Raw genomic sequence first — 18,885 nt, forward strand, 5'->3', positions numbered from 1 at the left:
AAAAAAGGAAAAAGAAAAACGTCATCAAAATCATCCTAACAATAATACCTAACATTTGCTTATTACATGTGGCAGCCATGGAGGTATGTCGCTGATATCAACCTTTATGAAATAACTTTCCAACAAGCTTCTAGGTGCACAGTTAGCTGACAGCCTCCTACTGCAGTCCCTTCAGGATGCCCAGCTTTCAAGCTGAAGTCACACTCTTCCTGGGCAGCCCCACCCAATGACTGCTCATAACATAGGAACTAAGGCCTGGCATTTCTGTCCAATGCAGGACTCCTTTAATGAACAATTTTTGTTTGAGTCTTCACTGTGTTGTCTGAAACTCTGTCAGACCTGCATCTCACTCTGAGACTCTCCCTGACAATTGTGCCCCCTCTCCCTTTCCTTTCACAGAAGTCCTCTCCTACCTCATGTATCTCTTATATTCCTGTCTCAGCAGCTGCTTCCTGAAGGACTCAAACTGGCACAGCTGGTACCAGAAATTGATTGAGAAAGCAGAAGGTAAGACAGGGCTTAGGAACTAGGTAACTTATTGCCTGACTGACAATGAAGATCTCATCCCAGGTAGTACATGAGGCATGAGAGGCCCTGACACAAGCTGGTGGCCCAACTGTTAACACACAAGTTGTGACTTGGAAGAATGTTCCCAGAGATGAACACTCAAACTGGTATAAACATTCAGATATTTGGGAAGGGGAACACAAAATATACAAGAACAATAGAGTTGGCTAGCTGTTAGACTGCCCTGGCTCCCTAGAAAGCAGCTAACAAACAACTGAAAACTAAGTGTGAAGGCCAGAGGGCTCTTTAACAGCTCACAAACAGGTCCTTATCACCTACCATGGAAGGCAGTAAAAGATGAAGAACAAACTCTGGATGGCTAAAGACCACTGCTTCACGATGACTGAATGCTCAGCCAAGGAAGGCTTGTTATGCCAAGGTCAGGATCCTGGTTTAGAAAACCCAGAGGCCTGATAGACAAGTTAGGAGATGGTTGCCCCCAAAGATTGTCATTTCCAAATCCTTTGAACTCAGGGATGAGTTAGCACTCCCTGCTGTGCAGAAGCACACTTCAGAGGTCTGTCACCTGCAAGGCAACACAGGGGGTCCCTAAGGATCTGTCCCTATCTGTGTTCTTGGATGCCATGATAATAGCTAGTGCTAACCCTGCCAAGGACATCTTGGACCTGATAAGGGAGAACGGAGACTATAATTCCCAAAAGAATGGCAAGAATTACCCAGTATAAGTAAACGAGCAGGACTGGCATAAACCACAGTGCTAGATTTTCAAGGTGCTTAATCAAGAAAGCAGGGACATTAGACTAAGGTCAAGTTTACTGGTTGAAAGGGGGGCTGTCTCAGGATATGAGAATTAACACTGTGGCAGGGACCTGGGAGATGGTGTAAACTTGCTGTCAGGGTGGCTCCTAGGAGTCTGGAGAAAATGATGGCCCAAACTAATTGAGGGTGAAATGACCGAATTGACATAGCAGAGAGCAGTGGACAGGATTAAAAGGCTCAGGAAAGTGGATATGATAGAGTTGTGTACACCACGGGAGGAGAGAAGACCATTCATCAAAGCCATCAGGAATATACTGATGAGAGAGGCACCAGCATCACTAAGAAGCTGAGTGGTGGCACTCCTCTAAAGGAAAGGCTCATTGATAGCAATAGGGGACAGGTAGTGGCACTTAAACACCAGAAGCTAGTGAACCGTTGCCATTATGATTCATGTCGAAAGACAGCCAATAACACTTAACTTTCAGGGAGCCATGGAGATAGTTAAGAGAATATGGTGCAGGCTGGGCACGGTGGCTCATGCCTGTAATCCCAGCACACTCTGGGAGGCTGAGGTGGGTGGATCACCTAAGGTCAGGAGTTCAAGACCAGGCTGGCCAACATAATGAAAACCCCGTCTCTACTGAAAATACAAAAATCAGCCGGGTGTGGTGGTGGGCACCTGTCATCCCACCTACTCGGGAGGCTAAGGCAGGAGAATCACTTGAACCCAGGAGGTGGAGGTTGCAGTGAGCCGAGACCGCACCACTGTACTACCGCCTGGGCAACACAGTAAGACCCTGTCTCAAAAAAAAAAAGAAAAAAAGGAAAAAAAGAGAATATGGTGCCATAAGGAAAAAAACAGGTAGTCAAAATCATTGCTGCTTAATGTATATCATCAAAACAAGGCAAGAATTGAATAAGCAGGAGGCTGAAGGTGATTGCACCAATAAAAACCTACCATCCCTTTCCCAGTTCCTGAACCTGGGCCAGTTTTCAGATCTAGACTCATACATACATATGTAAAATTATTCCCAAGTCCATCCCCAAAGGAACCTATGACCATTTACTCAGGCAACTATAAAGTGGAGAAAGGAAAATACCCATCCCCTGGGTGTAATCAAAACCAAAATTGTGTACTGGGGAGAGATAAAGGCAACGATTAGTGTCACCTTTAAGGATCTCAAAGATTCAAGGGCAGTAGTCCCTAAATATATCCATTTAATTCAAAAGTCTGGCCCCTACAGGAACCAGCTGGATCTACCACAAACTCAAACAAGTAGCAACCATGAACACATTGCCATGCTAGATGCAATATGTTTGTTACAGCAGATAAATATAGCTTTGGGTACATGGCATGCAGCCATTTGTATGGCAAATAAGTTCCTTTCTATCCTAATCAGAAAAGAGGATCAGAAACCGTTCACTTTCATGTGGAACAAACAATAAAATGCATTCATGGTTTTGCTTCGAGGCTGTTAACTTCACTCTATCATAATACAGTCTGCAGAGATCTGGACTCAAAACAGCACATAGATCCATTACGTCAATGATATATGTTGATCTTGTAAGATGAGCAAGAGCTGGCTAGCATAGTGAAGGGCTTGGTGAGGGACATGTGTTCCAAAGAGGGTAAAGAAAAACCCTACAAATATTCAGGGAACTACCATTTCAGTGAAGTTTTAAGAGTCCAGTGGTCGCAATCATGCCAACACATCCCCTCCAAAGCAAAAGACAAATTGCTGCATCTTGCATCCCTGACTACAAAAAAGGAAACACAATGTCTGGTAGGCTCCTTCAGATTCTAGAAGTAACACATTCTATACACAGGAATACCGCTGTGGCCCATATACTGGTTGACATGAAAGGCTGCCAGTTTTGAGTAGGGGCAACAACTCTGCAGCAAGTCCAGGCTGTAGTGCAAGCAATACATATGCTGTTGGAGGTACCAATGGTGGGAAAAGATGCAATGTAGAGTTTATAGCAAGGAAGAGAATCAAAATGCAGGCCCCTAGAGTTCTGCAGGAAAGCCATGCTATTAGAAAAACAGGTCCTGGTGTGCAACTGTGTCCTGTTAAGAGATAGAATGCTTCATCACTGGGCACCATGTGTCCAGACTTTCCATAATGAGCTGCATTCACTAGACTTGCCAGGTCATAAAGCCACGTGAGCACAGCAGCAATCCATTATAAGATAGGAATGGCATATCAAGGATCAAAATGAAACAAAACCAAAGGGCACAACGAGACTGCTATAAGCGGGCAGCCAAGACTTCCCTGGCACCCACCACACAAGCACCCCTTCTTCAGTTCACATCTATAGCTGTTTGGTGTATCCTACATGACCCATTTAAGGAGGAGAAAAAAGCCAAAGTTTTGCTTATAAGTAGGTCAGCTCCGTATGTGAATGCAAACTGAAAAAAACAAGTTCATTATAGCCACACTTAGGTGTGACCTTGACAATGAAAAGGGAAAATCTTCTTAACAGATAGAACTTTGTGGGGTGCACCTGGTTATGAATTTTATGCAGAAAGAAAAGTGGCCTGGGGTGAGAATATATAGACTTATGGGCAATGGCAAATAGACTGGCCAACTGGTTAGAGGCCTTTAAGGAGAAGGACAAGGGCAAGAGGTATGGGTGAAGGCAAATGAATGAACATATGGGAGTGGATGAAAAGTATGAAAATATTTGTTTCATATGTTAACGCCCACCAGAAAGTATCCAATACAGAAGAGCCAATGAACAGCCAAGGAGACAAAATGACTCAACTAGCTAACATCGGTCACCCAGAGGTGGCAAGACGGGGACATAAATGGAGAGGTCACCATGGCAGAAATAGAGATGGAAGCAGAGAAGGAGACATGGACTCCCATTTACCAAGGCCAACTCTGAACATCCAACCTATGAGCAACAAAGACCAACACCAACCCTCCATATAGCATTATGCCTCAGGCAGACCAACAGACTATTAAGTGGCAAGCTAACTACACTGTGCCTCTTCCATCTTGGATGGACCAATGATTGATCTTCACAGGATTAGACACTTATTCCAGGTATAAGCTTGCCTTTCCTGTCCACAGAGACCTAGCCAGTACCACTAAACATGGACTTACACAGTGCTTAATCAACAGACATGGAACCCAGCCAAGCGAATCACTTCACAGTGAAAGATTTGTGGCAGTAGGCCCATAACCATGAGCTCCAGTAGTTACATCCATAACAGCTCCATACAAAAGGACCCAGTCTTACAGAGTATTGGAATGGCCTGCTGAAGGTACAGCTAATGTATTAGCTCAGAGACAAAAATGGTGTGCTACCCTCTTGTATGCAGTACATGCACTGATTTAGAGCTAGGTTCCCAGTAAGAAGAATACACGGGTCTGAGAACCAAGAACTGGAAAGAGAAACAGCCCCTACTTGCCATCATTCCCAATGATCTACTTTGTGCTTCCTATCTCTGCAATGTGGGGGCTCTATGGCGTTAGAAGTCCTGGTACCCAAAGCGGGCACACTTTTGCCAGGAGACACAGTCAAAGGTCACAATGAACTAGAAGTTACAGCTGCAGCTTGAATATTGGATATTCCTCGTGTCCAAGGACTAGAAAGCAGTAAGAGGAATGCCCATCTTGGCAAGATTAATTAACCCTCATCCTCAGGAGGAAGTAGGGCTGCTGTTACACAAAGGGAACAAGAAGGAACATGTGTGGGACTCAGATGATCCCCTAGGATACCACTTAATGCTCCCTGCCCAGTTGTGACTATGAATGGACAAATGCAACCACTCCAGTCTGAGAAAGGCATGGTTCTCAGACTCTCAGAAATGAGGGTTTGGGTCATACCACTAAGTAAACAACCAACACCAGCAGAAATGATAGCTGAGGGCAAGGGCAATTTAGACTACATAGTGGAGATGGCTCTAGAACCTTGTGGCTCTGAGACCAGCTACAGTGATAAGCCTGAGGCCTGTCTCAGTAATCTCTTTCTACATTTCCTCCCTTGGAGGAGCTGCTCTCAGAAACTGTGAAGACATGGATCTGTGCATCACAAGAAATGGACTGTAGCAGTCACTTACTTGGATCTTCCTTCAAAAAAGAATTGCCATTCAGGTACAAGGAGTTTGGTTAGCTAACAGCCTCCAGCTGCAGCGTGTCCAGAATTCATCTCAGCTTCCCAGTCATGACCATGCTCTCCTTGGGCAGCTCTAGCTGGTGACTAAACATGGTGGGTGTACTAAAATCTGGCCATTTCTGCCCATGCAGGACTCCTCTAACAGGCAATATGTGCTCTGAAGTTCCCAGTTAGGTTGACTGAGATTTTTTCAGATCTGCATCACAGACTGAGGCTCTCCCTAGCCAATTCTGCTTTCTCCCCATTTCCTTTCACAGGCATTCCACCCCATAAAACCTCTTGCGCTACTATATCCATTTCAACGTCTGCTTCCCAGGAGACGTGAACCAATATACTATGTAATTAGCTCTTTATGTGTATCTATTCATTTAACCCACTGATGTATTATTGTTAGTCCATTTTACAGGTGAGAAAACTGAGGCACAAAGAAATTATTAATTTGCCCAAGATCACAAAGTGAAAGGAGAATTAAATTTGAACCCAGTTTGACTCTGGAGCCTGTAATTTAATCACTATGCTAAGGGAGACAGGATACTGTCTTGTCATCTTTAGATATTAACAGTGATTATTCCGTGTAATTTTAAAGAGTAAAAGAGCAAAAGGATATACGCTAGAGGAAAAGCTACATTTTTGGCTAAATATAAAAAGAAATAATACTGCTAAAATTCTAATAATGTGCAGAATGAGCACCTTCAGGAAGTAATCAGGACCTATCATCTGAGAGTTCAAATAGTCTTGGATATGGTGAGGGTGAGACTTTAAAAAACAGATAAAAGTTGACCTACATCAGTAAAAGGTGTTAATTACTAAGCCCTATGTAGAAAAAAGGGGTTCCACAACCAAATAAGTTTGGGTAATACAGCCAGGCACAGTGGCTCATGCCTGTAATCCTAGTACTCTGGGAGGCCGAGGCAGGTGGATCACCTGAGGTTAGGAGTTTGAGACCAGCCTGGCCAACACGGTGAAATCCCATCTCTACTAAAAATACAAAAATTAGCCAGACATGGTGGTGCATGCCTGTAATCCCAGCTACTCAGAAGCCTGAGGCAGGAGAATTGTTTGAACCTGGAAGGCGGAGGTTGCAGTTAGCCAAGATGGCACCACTGCACTCCAGCCTGGGCAACAAGAGCAAAACTTCATCTCAGAAAAAACTGGGGTAATACATAGCTGAACAAAGTTAAACAAGTTTCTTCTACTCCTTAGTCTTTAGAATACTAATGTGCATTTGCAAACTTCTACCTGAGGGATATAGTAAGCTGAAAACCCAAACTTATTTGACTGAAGAACATTTCCTTGCTCCTAGGGAACATGCTTTAGAAATCCTGGATGGGCCTGGAGCGGTGGTTCATGCCTCTAATCCTAGCACTTTGGGAAGCCGAGGTGGGCGGATCACTTGATGTCAGGAGTTCAAGACCAACCTGACCAACATGGTGAAACCACGTCTCTACTAAAAATACAAAAAATTAGCCAGGTGTAGTGGCGGGTGCCTGTAATCCCAGCTACTCAGGAGGCTGAGGCAGGAGAATTGCTTGAATCCAGGAGGCGGAGGCTGTAGTGAGCCGAGATCACACCACTGCACTCCAGCCTAGGTGACAGAGCGAGACTCCATCTAAAAAAAACACATATACACACAGACACATGAGAAGATGCACACGATGAAAAAAGAGTGTGGACTTTCCAGTCAGAGATATATGAGTTTGATATATAAGTTTGAATCATGGATGTGGGCTTAAGCTTAGGAAAATCAATAAAACACTCTAAGCCTCAGTTCCCTCAGCTGTAAAACGCATAATAATACAATGATCTTATAATAGCCTTAGTAAGAGTTAGAAATAACATATGTGAAATACTTACCAGAAAGATGGCACACTACAAGGAAGGCTTTTATATTACACAAAAAGTAATACAAAGTAAAAGAATCCAAAAAAACTCCATAAACCTGGAATCATGGAAGAACCGGATGCAAAAATAGCAGTGAGGAATGATCAGCTTGGAACCAAATCATGACGGCTATATGCCAGGTTAAAGAATCTCAACCTTGCTTTTTAAACATTGAGCAGAAATTTCCAAGAGTGACCTCACAATAACTTCAAAAATAATTTACCTCAGCTACTACTACTAAAAAAAAAAAAAAAAAGGGACAATTATCACCAGAATCACAAAAAGGCCTACATGATGTATTGTGAAGTTCAAGTTTCAAACTGGCAGTGTTTTATTTTAATTACATTTTAGGGATTGTTTCTCCTGCTCAATTGAAAATGAAAAATGGAGACTAAAGTTTATATAAATCCTGACAGGATGTTTTGACAAAACTTTGACATTGCTTGTTCTATCTTTTTTTTTTTTTTTTTTTTTTTTGAGAAAGGATGTTCCCCTGTTGCCCAGGCGAGAGTGCTGTGGCGCGATCTCGGCTCACGGCAGCCTCCCCTCCGGGTTCCCAGGTTCAAGCGATTCTCCTGCCTCAGCCTCCTGAGTAGCTGGAACTACAGGGGCCCACCACCACGCCCAGCCAATTTTTGTATTTTTAGTAGAAACCAGGTTTCACAATATTGGCCAGGCTGATCTTGAATTCCTGACCTCAAGCAATCCATCCACCTCGGCCTCCCAAAGCATTGGGATTACAGGCATAAGCCACCGTGCCCGGCCCTATCTATCTAATCTTATCTTATCTTATCTTATCTTATCTTATCTTACCTTTCTATCTACCTACCTACCTACCTACCTATTTAGAGATGAGGTCTCACTATTGTTGCCCAGGCTGGAGTGGAGTGCAGTGGCTATTCTCAGACATGATCCCACTACTGATCAGGATGGGAGTTTTGAGCTGCTCCATTCCCATCCTGGGTCAGTTTACCCCTCCTTAGGCAACCTGGTGGTTTTCCACTTCCAGGAGGTCACCCCCTCCCAGGAGGTCACCATACTGATGCCAAACTTAGTGCAGACACCAATCGGCATAGCACACTACAGCCCAGAACTCCTGGGCTCAGGCAATCTTCCTGCCTCAGCCTCCCAAGTAACTGGGACTACAGGCACATGCCACCACACACAGTCAATGTATTTTAACAAAGAGAATTTTGATATAGACTCTGTTGGGCTATGAAACAAATCATAAAAACATGTACAGTTTACTCTTTCTTCATTTTAATAAAATGAAATCTCACAGATAAACACCAAACCTTAATCATTAAAGGTTAGGAAAGAACCAAACCATATTGCAAACAGAAATGCATACTTTTTCATTAATCCTACCAAAAAGGCTCCAGAACTGCTGTTTTTTTAACTTTATATGGAAATTATGCCAACCAAAGGAACTAAAGGATTGTATAATAAACCAGAACAAGAATTTCAGCTCAAAATCACCACTATAGGCCGGGCGCGGTGGCTCACACCTGTAATCCCAGCACTTTGGGAGGCCAAAGCAGGTGGATCACAAGGTCAGGAGTTCAAGACCAGCCTGGTCAAGATGGTGAAACCCCATCTCTACTAAAAATACAGAAATTAGCTGGACATGGTGGCGGGTGCCTGTAATCCCAGCTACTCAGGAGGCTGAGGCAGAGAATTGCTTGAATCCAGGAGGCGGAGGTTGCAGTGAGCCAAGATCATGCCACTGCACTCCAGCCTAGGCGACAGAGTGAGACTTCATCTAAAAAAAACAAAAAAAAACAAAAAACACCGCTATAGATTCTAAAAATGAACTTCAGCGGGAAAATACCGTGGGTGATCCACTGCATGTAGAATGAAGGTCTAAAACTTGCACTTTGTTTACTCTCACAGTGGTTCCCTGTAGTATTTCCTAACCGGTTTGAAAAAACTTTAGAAACATTAGCAAGTAATTACTGCTGAGTTTGAACTATGTCCTAAAAAAACCTCACAGGGAGGCTTTAATACCTTGAATGAGTAACCAAAACATTGGGTGATATTCTACATATAAGACAATCACATTTGTATTTATATAAAATTATGTATCATTGAGAGGTAATGGCGAGTCTTAAAATCTGTCATGCCTGACTGCCTAGAAATGTTAATATGAAACTGGACTGTAAATTTTTAGAAATGCTTCAGTAGAGTTAAAGAAAAACTAAACTTAGGCATTACAATTGCCTTTTCTTAAGAAATATTCGTATTGCCTGGGCACAGTAGCTCGCCTGTAATCCCAGCACTTTGGGAGTCCGAGGCAGGCGGATCACAAGGTCAGGTGTTCAAGACCAGCCTGGCCAACACAGCGAAACCCCATCTCTACTCAAAACACAAAAATTAGCAGGGCGTAGTGACAGGTGCCCATAGTAAAAGCTACTCGGAAGGCTGGGTCAGGAGAACTGCTTCACCTGGGAAGTAGAGGTTACAGTGAGTCGAGATCACGCCACTGCACTCTAGCCTGGTCGACAGAGCGAGAGTCTATCTCAAAACAAAACAAAACAAAAAAATTCATGTTAAGGCTGGGCACAGTGGATCACGCCTGTAATCCCAGCACTTTGGGAGGCCGAGGCAGGTGGATCACTTGAGGTCAGTTCAAGACCAGCCTGGCCAACATGGTGAAAGCCCGTCACTACTAAAAATACAAAAATTAGCCAGGCGTGGTAGCGCGCACCTGTAGTCCCCACTACTAGGGAGGCTGAGGCGGGAGGATCGCTTGAACCAGGGAGACAGAGGTTGCAGTGAGCCAAGACTGAGCCACTGCACTCCTGCCTGGGTGACAGAGCAAGACTCCATCTCAAAAAAAAAGAAAGAAATATTCATATTAATAGAAGACAACCTTTTATATAGCTGAAGTCCTCACACCACCATTCCTATCACCACCCAATGTGGTTAATCAGTTCCATCCACCAGAGTTCACTGTTTACTAAATAGGAAACTAGAAAGTTTACAGCTATTTTTTGTTTGTTTGTTTTTGAGATGAAGTTTCGCTCTTCTTGCCCAGGCTGGAGTGCAATGGTGCAGTCTTGGCTCACTGCAACCTCCACCTCCGCAGTTCAAGCGATTCTCCTGTCTCAGCCTCCCAAGTAGCTGGGATTACAGGTATCCACCACCATGCCCAGCTAATTTTTGTATTTTCAGGAGAGATGGGATTTCACTATATTGGCCAGGCTGGTCTTGAACTCCTGATCTCAGGCTATCTGCCCAACTCAGCCTCCCAAAGTGCTGGGATTACAGGCATGAGCCACCGTGCCTGGCCTACAGCTTTTATCCTCATGCCAAAAACATTCCTTATCATCAAAGAATCTGGCAATGTATCTGCAAGTAAAAGCTTCAACAATTTACCTAATGACTGTAAATAAAAGTTATTAACCAAGAGCATGGTGGCTCATGCCTGTAATCCCAGCACTTTGGGAGGCTGTGGGTGGATCATTTGAGGTTAGGAGTTCCAGACCAGCCTGGCCAACATAATGAAATCTCACTTCTATTAAAAAAAACATTAAAAAGTTATGAACCACCAATAGAGCCTTATATTATCACTTCACACTCACTAGGATGGTTATAATCAAAAAAACAGATAACAAGTGTTGGTGAGGATGTGAAGAAATTGGAACCTTCATACAATGCAGGTGGGAATATAAAAAGGTGCAGCTACTTTGTAAAAACAAGCTGATAGGTTCTCGAAAGGTTAAACATACAGCTACCATTTGGCCCAGCAATTCCATCCCTATAAATACCCAAGAGAAATGAAAGCATATTTCCACACAATAATTTGCACATGTATGTTAACAACATTATTTATAGTAGCCAAAAAGTAGAAAGAGCCCCAACTGATGAATAAATAAAATGTGGTATTTCCATACAATGGAATATTATTCAGCAATAAAAAGAAATGAAGTATTGACACTTGCTACTGAACCCTAAAACTATTATGCTAAGTAAGAGAAACCAGTCATATATGGTATGATTCCACTTACACGAAATGTCCTGAATAGATAAGTAAATCCATAGAGGCAGAAAGTAGTAGTTGCCTAGGACTAGAAGGATTAGGGAGATCCTGGGAGTGACTGTTAATGGCTACAAATTGCTTTTTGGAGTGATTAAAATGTTCTAAAATTAGAGAGCAGTGATGTTTGCACAACTCTGTGAATACATAATACTGTTCTAACTTTTTCAGTTCCGTAAATGGGCTGTTTACCATAATTTAAAAGAAAAATGTAAGTACTACTTAATTTGTAAAACAGAAAATACTTTATGCATTGAGTATCCCTTATCTAAAATACTTGGAACCAGAAGCATTCGGGACAGATTAGAATTGCGACGCAAATCTAAACACAAAATTCATTTGTTTCATATATACCTTATACACATAGCCTAAAGGTAATTTTATACACTATTTTTAATAATTTTGTACATGAAACAAAGTTTTGACTATTTTGATTGTGATCCATCACACAAGGTTAGGCGTGGAATTTTCCACTTGTGACATGATGTCAGTGCTCAAAAAGTTTTGGATCTTTGAGCATTTCGAATTTCAGACTTTTGGATTAGGGATGCTCAACCTGTAAAAACAGCACTTTTCACATTATTTTATTAAATAAAATTTACCATTATAAAGCACAAGATATTCTACTAACCCCATAACCAAATACTAATTCTACTGACACCTTGGTTCCTCCTTAATTTAGCAATCTCTAATAGTTCAAAATTGGATCATGCTGATTTTACTTATTATTAGTAAACTATATAAATAATTAACAATCTGGCCAGCCTGGTGGCTCACGCCTGTAATCCCAGCACTTTGGGAGGCCGAGGCGGGCAGATCATGAGGTCAGGAGATGGATACCATCCTGGCTAACACGGTGAAACTCCATCTCTACTAAAAATGCAAAAAAATTAGCCAGGTGTGATGGCAGGCACCTGTAGTCCCAGCTACTCAGGAGGCTGAGGCAGGAGAATGGTGTGAACCCGGGAGGTGGAGCTTGCCGTGAGCCAAGATCACGCCACTGCACTCCAGCCTGGGCGACACAGTGAGACTCCATCTCAAAACAAACAAACAAACAAAAAAACAAATTAACAATCTTTCAAGCTCTTTTTTCAAAACTCAAGAGAAATATATTTTCCACTTCCAGAGTCCAGATTTAACAGGACTCATGGGACTGAACTCTGATTTACCCATTATATCATTTAATACTCACAATAATCCTGTAAGGTGACCATTATCAGTCACATTTTATAAAAAAGTAAATTGAGACTTAAAGAGGGTAAGAAACTTGTCCAAGGTTATAAGAAAAGACTGACAGGCTATTAAATCTAGTTCTTGCCTACTGCAGTTTATAAGGAAAAGTCTATGTTCTGAAAACAGTTAAGTAAATTTAATAAATTGAGAGTTTTTTGAAAACTAAATATGTGAACTATTTCTATTCAGTGCCTGCAACTATATATTTTCCAATGATTATTATATACAGTTGTCTCTCTGTGTCTGTGGAGGATTGGTTCCAGGAACCCACAGGATACCAAAATCTGTGGATGCTCAAATCCCTTATATAAAATGGCACAGTATTCGCATATAACCTATGCATATCCTCCTGTATACTTTAAATCATATCTAGATTACTTACAATGCCAAATACAATGTAAGTGCTATGCAAGTCAACTGTTATACTGTCTTGGGTTTTTACTTGTATTATTTTTATTAGTGTATGATTACTTTTGTGTGTATGTGTGTGTCTGGATATTTTTGAGCCACAGATACAGAGGTCTGACCGTACCAAGAATGTAGTTCTATATAATGCAGGTCAAGTATACAAAAGTAAAATTAAAGATCAACGTAAAACACTGAAAATAAATAATCTGCAACAAGTATACCCTATACTAAGGGAATACTAATTTATTGGCTAAAACTGAAATGGAAAATATACTAAGATCGAAATTGTTTTCCATAAAAAAATTCCAAAGAATTCCAAAAGTAGACTTAGTCTAAAAAAAATAAAGCAACCAAGTTTTAAGTCACGCAGAAATCCCAACGCCTGATTTTTGTTTTTCCCAAAAGGAAGAAAGAAATGTACATTTATTGAGCACCTCCTGCATGACAAACACTGAGCTAATTGCTTTTGGTTACTTTTATCTCATGGAACCTGTTCTACTTTGCTGGGAGGGGTAGTGTTACTCCAATAGTACATAAGAAACTCAGAATCTAAATGTCACATTGCTCTAAGAGGTGTAGTAAGGATTCCTGCTCACATCCGACTCCATACTCTGTACCACATTATGCAATTAACAACCATAAAACACACATATATACACCATCCCTTTAGGAACATAAGAACTTAAGCTAAAATCCAGGCAATTATCTTTTAAACAAGCTTTGTGCCTTGCAACCAGTCTGTGGCTAGCACGTTAACAAGGTGCCAAATAAAAGTTTACTGAATGGAATGAACAGTGGTAGCTTAGCAACAGAGGAAGGAATTACCATCTCTACTCACTCTACCTTTCTAAAGGAGTTAATACGAAACTATCACCAGGCAAAATAAACAATTATTTCCTTAAACAAAACACTGAATCAGGAATTGGAAGAGAAAGGAATAATCATATATAAAAATTATTATCAATGTCCTTAAAGGGCAAGATGAGACACAGACGCCTTAAACAGAGATTTAGTACGTTCCACTCAATTACAACACTTGTCTGACCTACCTTGTAACAGTTAATTAAAGGTATTCTGCTTCCACAGGACAAGTTTAGTAGAGCCCTTGGTCATTTTTGTGTTTCCCAGAATACCTACAACAGGATCTGGCACTTAAAAGCCAAAACTCCATAAAAATATTTTACAGATTGTAATACCTTTTCAGATGTATTTATCCTAAAAGCCTTGCAAGGTAAGCATAATAACTGAAGTATATGCATTTTACAGACAATGACATTGGTGTCCATTAAGTGCCAAAGTAAATAACGAGGTGTTCTATCACACCACAGCTATCACAGGAGGCTCTCAATAAATGGTTGCTGATTGGATCAGCTGTCCCTCAAAATATCATTTTTCTTTCTAAGATTATTTACTACGAGAAATGACATCCTTTGAGCTGGAGCTGCAAGGAAGTGGGAAAAAAAAAAAAAAAGAAATGACTATTGCCACTAAAGATTTGTAATTTTGCTAGAAAACAGACACCTTCCTTCAGCTCAGCAAGGTTAGTTAATTTTAAATTTACTGTATCAGTGATTCTCAAACTTCAGTAGGCCTAAGAATCAGGGAGACTGATAAAAATAAAGTTCTTTGGGCCATCGTCATCCCTAGAATTTCAATTCAAGGGACCAAGAATCCATATATTACATATAATACCTATGTTATATATATAACAAGCACTCTCAACTGATTCTAATGTTGGTGGTCTTTAGGGACACACTGAGAACTGTATTCGACTGAATTCGAACTGTATTCGAATGGAGTATTGCTCTGTTGCCCAGGTTGGAGTCAGTGGCCCAATCTAGGCTCACTGCAACGTCTGCCTCCCGGGTTCAAATGATTTCATGCCTCAGCCTCCAGAGTAGCTGGGGCTACAGGTGCGTGCCACAACACCCGGCTAATTTTTTTATTTTTAGTAGAGACGGGGTTTCACCATATTGGCCAGGCTGGTCTCGAACTTCTGACCTCGTGATCCACCTGCCTCGGAGGGGGGCATCTTGCTTACATTGCCCAGGCCGGACTGGAACTCCTAGGATCAAGGGGTCCTCCCAATTCAGCCTCCCCAGTAGGCCTAGCCATCACACTTTGCCTGAATTAGGCTTTTAAAAATCTAAATTAACCTACCAAAATAACTGGTAATCAAGCCAATAATTAACAGAAATACTTAAAATCTGACAAAAACAATGCAAGCCTACAGCATGTAAGACAGTAGATCTTCAAAAACGTGTACCATGCCAAACTTTCTCCCTACATGGAGACCCCATGCTGCATAGAAAGTTAAGTTAGGGATCTTTTAGGTAGTTACCCATATTCTTCTGTTTCAATTGATGAATTCAACTACGGTTCCAATGTAATTTGGTAAAATATTTTTATAGGTCCTATACAAATGGCAATGTAAAATGGAGCAGTCAGATAATTTTAAACCTAATATACAGAAATAATTTTAAAAATCACTGTCAGTACAAGCCCATTATAAACCTGTACTGTTTACAATCTGTGAGATTATGGGTGATTTCTCCTATTATTATTTATTAAGAGCCAACACGGTACCTTTCCATACTTTCCAAATTTTCTACAAAAAGCATATTTTTTCATGATTATAAAAGTTTTGCAAGTACCTATAAGTCTTATAACTTTCACACACATAACAGGAAACCAGGACTAACCTGTAATCACATTTCTCACAAAACATAAATATCTGACTTACGGTATCAAACTGTAAGTATTAACATTTTCCAACATTAATATCAGAACAAATCATTTTATTTCTAAAATTTAGTATGTGTCCCATTTCCTTCAGGTATTTATTAGAGTAGCTGGCACTTAAAGAGGACTTAAAATCCTCTTGCCAACCATTATCTGGATCTCTTTAAGTGGAACATTTTCGTACCGAACACTGAAGCATAAAAATATTTCCTCTGGCGGCGGGGGGTGGGGGGGAGAACAGACCTTTGTAAAAGACGTTTTTATAACTGTGAGTGTTTATCTAGAAAACTTAGCATCGCAAAGATGCGATGGGGCTTTCTCCAAGGCAGACCACGCTTAGAGACAAGATACAATACAAGGAGGCTGGGCTGAGCAACCGGCAGGTGATGAAATTTCACCTCAAATAAGACGCAAAAGGTTGTTCTCGAGCAAGTCAGATCCATGAATGACACTCTAGGAGTACCACGGGCTCTCTTGGTCCCGCACTCTCTGCACCCCAATTCTCACCCTGGCCGCCTTCTCCTCCCCATTCCCCCGCCACTACCGGGATTCTGAGGTACTCGGTATGGGACGCAGGGAAGCCAAAGCTGTTTGCAAACAGGCGTCATCTACCTCCCTCTGGGATGTACGTGCAGGGCCCAGGCGAAGAGGCTGCGCTCGGCCCGGGCCCGTGCAAACCCGAAAGGCGGCCGTGCTCCTGCCGGCCCCCAGCTCCACACACCGGGCCGCGCCGGAACCGAGGCCGGGGCGAGGGCTTCCCAACGGCGCGGGGCCTAGTCGCCCCCCACGGCCTTCAGCCTCCCGGGGGACGCAGGCAGAAAGGGCTGAGGCCCCAGGACCGCAGAATGGGGGAGGCGGCCGCAGTGGCAGGACGCCCCGTCCGCCCGGCCCGAGGGCTGCCGCCAAGGCCCCCACAAGCGGCGGGAGGCGGGCGAGCCCCGGACCGCGCCGCGCCACACTCACCTCGAGCAGCGGCCGCCTCCGCTTCAGCATGGCCAGGAGGGTCGTCCCTGAGCCGAAAGCCTCCTCCGGAGGGCACCGGCGCGGCCCCAGGCGCCACCGCGAAACCTCCCACTCCTGTAGGAGCTGCGGTAGCTGCGGCTGCGGCTGCGGCTGCTACTGCTACAGCTGCTAAGGCCCGGCACCCGCCCAGCCGCATCGGCGCCCGGGCCGCGGCAGCCACGCGGATCCCGGAGAAGCGCCGCCGAGCCAGGCCGGGGGCGCAAGGCTGCGGCGGGACGACCGAGGTGCAGCAGGCGGGGATCCTCAGCGAAGCCTCCAGCGTCGGGTGGCCGCTCCTGCCGCCGGCGCCGCTGGGCCACAGCGCCCCCTGGACCCCACGTCCGGCTACGGCGTCGGGACTGCGGCGGCCGCGCCGGGCACGAGCCGCAGGGAACGCTAAGGAGCGCGGCCTGGGGGCGGCGAGGGCCCCGCGCTCCCTGCGCAGCCCGCGGCCCGCGGCCGGCCGGGGACTCCACTTCCCGGGAACCGGAAGCCCCTCAGTTCCCACCAAACCCTTGACGTTCCCCGCCCCCCGCCAGACCCGAGCACCTTTTCCTTCTCTCCCGAAGGTACGTGAACGTTCTTGTCACTCGGACCCGCACCTGAGAGCAGGAATGTAAGGGAATCCCTTCGTTTGTCTCTCCCGGCTTCGGGGGTGGCGGGGAGACCCCGTTCTAATCCCTTTAATGCGTCTGGATGAAAGAAGAGTGACCCAGAACAAACCTTTTTTTCAAACATACACACACTCCTCTCCCAAAACAGACGAAGGAATTGTCTTTGACCTTAACTTTTTTTTTTTATCCACTGTGTAGATCATTACAGAAATTTTCTACAGATACCAACCAAACCCTTAACACCTAAACCACCACCCCCACAAAACAAAAATGAAAATATATATGTATATATATGCCCAGCCAGAGAAGAGAATAGCCAAAGGGTTGTCCTGAAATTCATAAACAACTTAAAGGTAAGCAAAGAATCACCCATCTTTTACTAACACCCTCCCCGTCCCAACCTCTTCTATCCCACCTCCACCCCTCATCCCAGCCGAATCCTAGTAAGGCTCTGAAGGAAGGAAATTATTACACAGTGGGGGCTATGGAATCATTCTGTTTACAGATGCCCCATATTTGATCCCAATCAGCCTCTAGGGTGCAAACGTCAGAACCAAAAACAAACAAGACTGTCAAATGGGAAGTAGGGAAAGATAATTCTCCAAATCCTCTGATCCCCAAATTTTCCAAATACACTTTTTTGACAGAGTGGTGGTATATTAGAATGTGTAGTGACTTTGGTGTCAGACGTATACTGACACTACCAGTTCCAGTTCTGTCATCTATAGCTTTATGACCCTGGGCAAGTTATGTAACATTTTTGAACCTCAGTTTTCTCCTGCCTGCCTTGCTGGTTGTTGTGCAGATTGGAGATAAAGAGACTGGCCCATAGAAGATACTCAATAAATGCTAGTTCCAATTTTTATTGGTTCCAGTTCTTTTTCTTAGGCTCAATTTTGTACTCATCTGTTTTTGTTTCTCATTCTCTGTGTGTGTGTGTGTGTGTGTGTGTGTGTGTGTGTGTATATATGTGTGTGTGTAAGTGTATTCCTATCAAAAGATGGATGCTCCATTCTTCATCCTCCCTAGTCTGGGTGCAACTTCCCTAAATTTCACTAATGGGTTTATGTAACACCCCTCTACAGAAAAATAGAGCCTCATACACTGGATCCTATGACATTCTATTGTACAGCAGATATCAGCATGCAACCAGTATTTTTTATGTATAAAAAATGTTATAAGGCAATCTCACCTTACCTTAGGTTATGGCCTAATGATGATAAATAATAATGAGAAACTACAGGAATCATTCATTTAATAATTGAGCAGCCACCACGGAGAAGCTGTCACCTAGTAGCTCTCTTAATGAAAGCTGTTCCTGTATAATCCTAACTGTGCCTTTGCCACATACTCCTGAGTCACAAAAAAATCACTATACCCTTTCTATAACAAGAGAAACTGGGGCTCTAAGGGAAACCGTGATTCATCCTCGCAGTGATTCTATGAATTAGGTGCTATGCTACCACCATTTTACATGTGAAATACATCCAACCTAAGGAAAAGCTGTAAGTAGACCCTGAGATTCCCTTCAGTCCCCAACCTGATGCCCCAACA

The 18,885-nt window shown here is 43.2% G+C and overlaps 1 protein-coding gene across 2 annotated transcripts in view; it reads right to left on the reverse strand.

Moving 5' to 3' along the window:
- Positions 1–16,815, reverse strand: part of LOC105495054 (zinc finger FYVE-type containing 9) — a 203,106-nt gene extending 186,291 nt beyond the window's left edge. For both annotated transcript variants that reach the window (XM_011764207.3, XM_011764205.3), the window contains exon 1: positions 16,679–16,815. The gene's annotated coding sequence lies outside the window, so the exon portion shown is untranslated. The remainder of the gene's footprint in view (positions 1–16,678) is intronic.
- Positions 16,816–18,885: the final 2,070 nt, after the last annotated feature.

The sequence above is a fragment of the Macaca nemestrina genome, chromosome 1 (genome assembly GCF_043159975.1).
Source record: "Macaca nemestrina isolate mMacNem1 chromosome 1, mMacNem.hap1, whole genome shotgun sequence".
Lineage (NCBI taxonomy): Eukaryota > Metazoa > Chordata > Mammalia > Primates > Cercopithecidae > Macaca > Macaca nemestrina.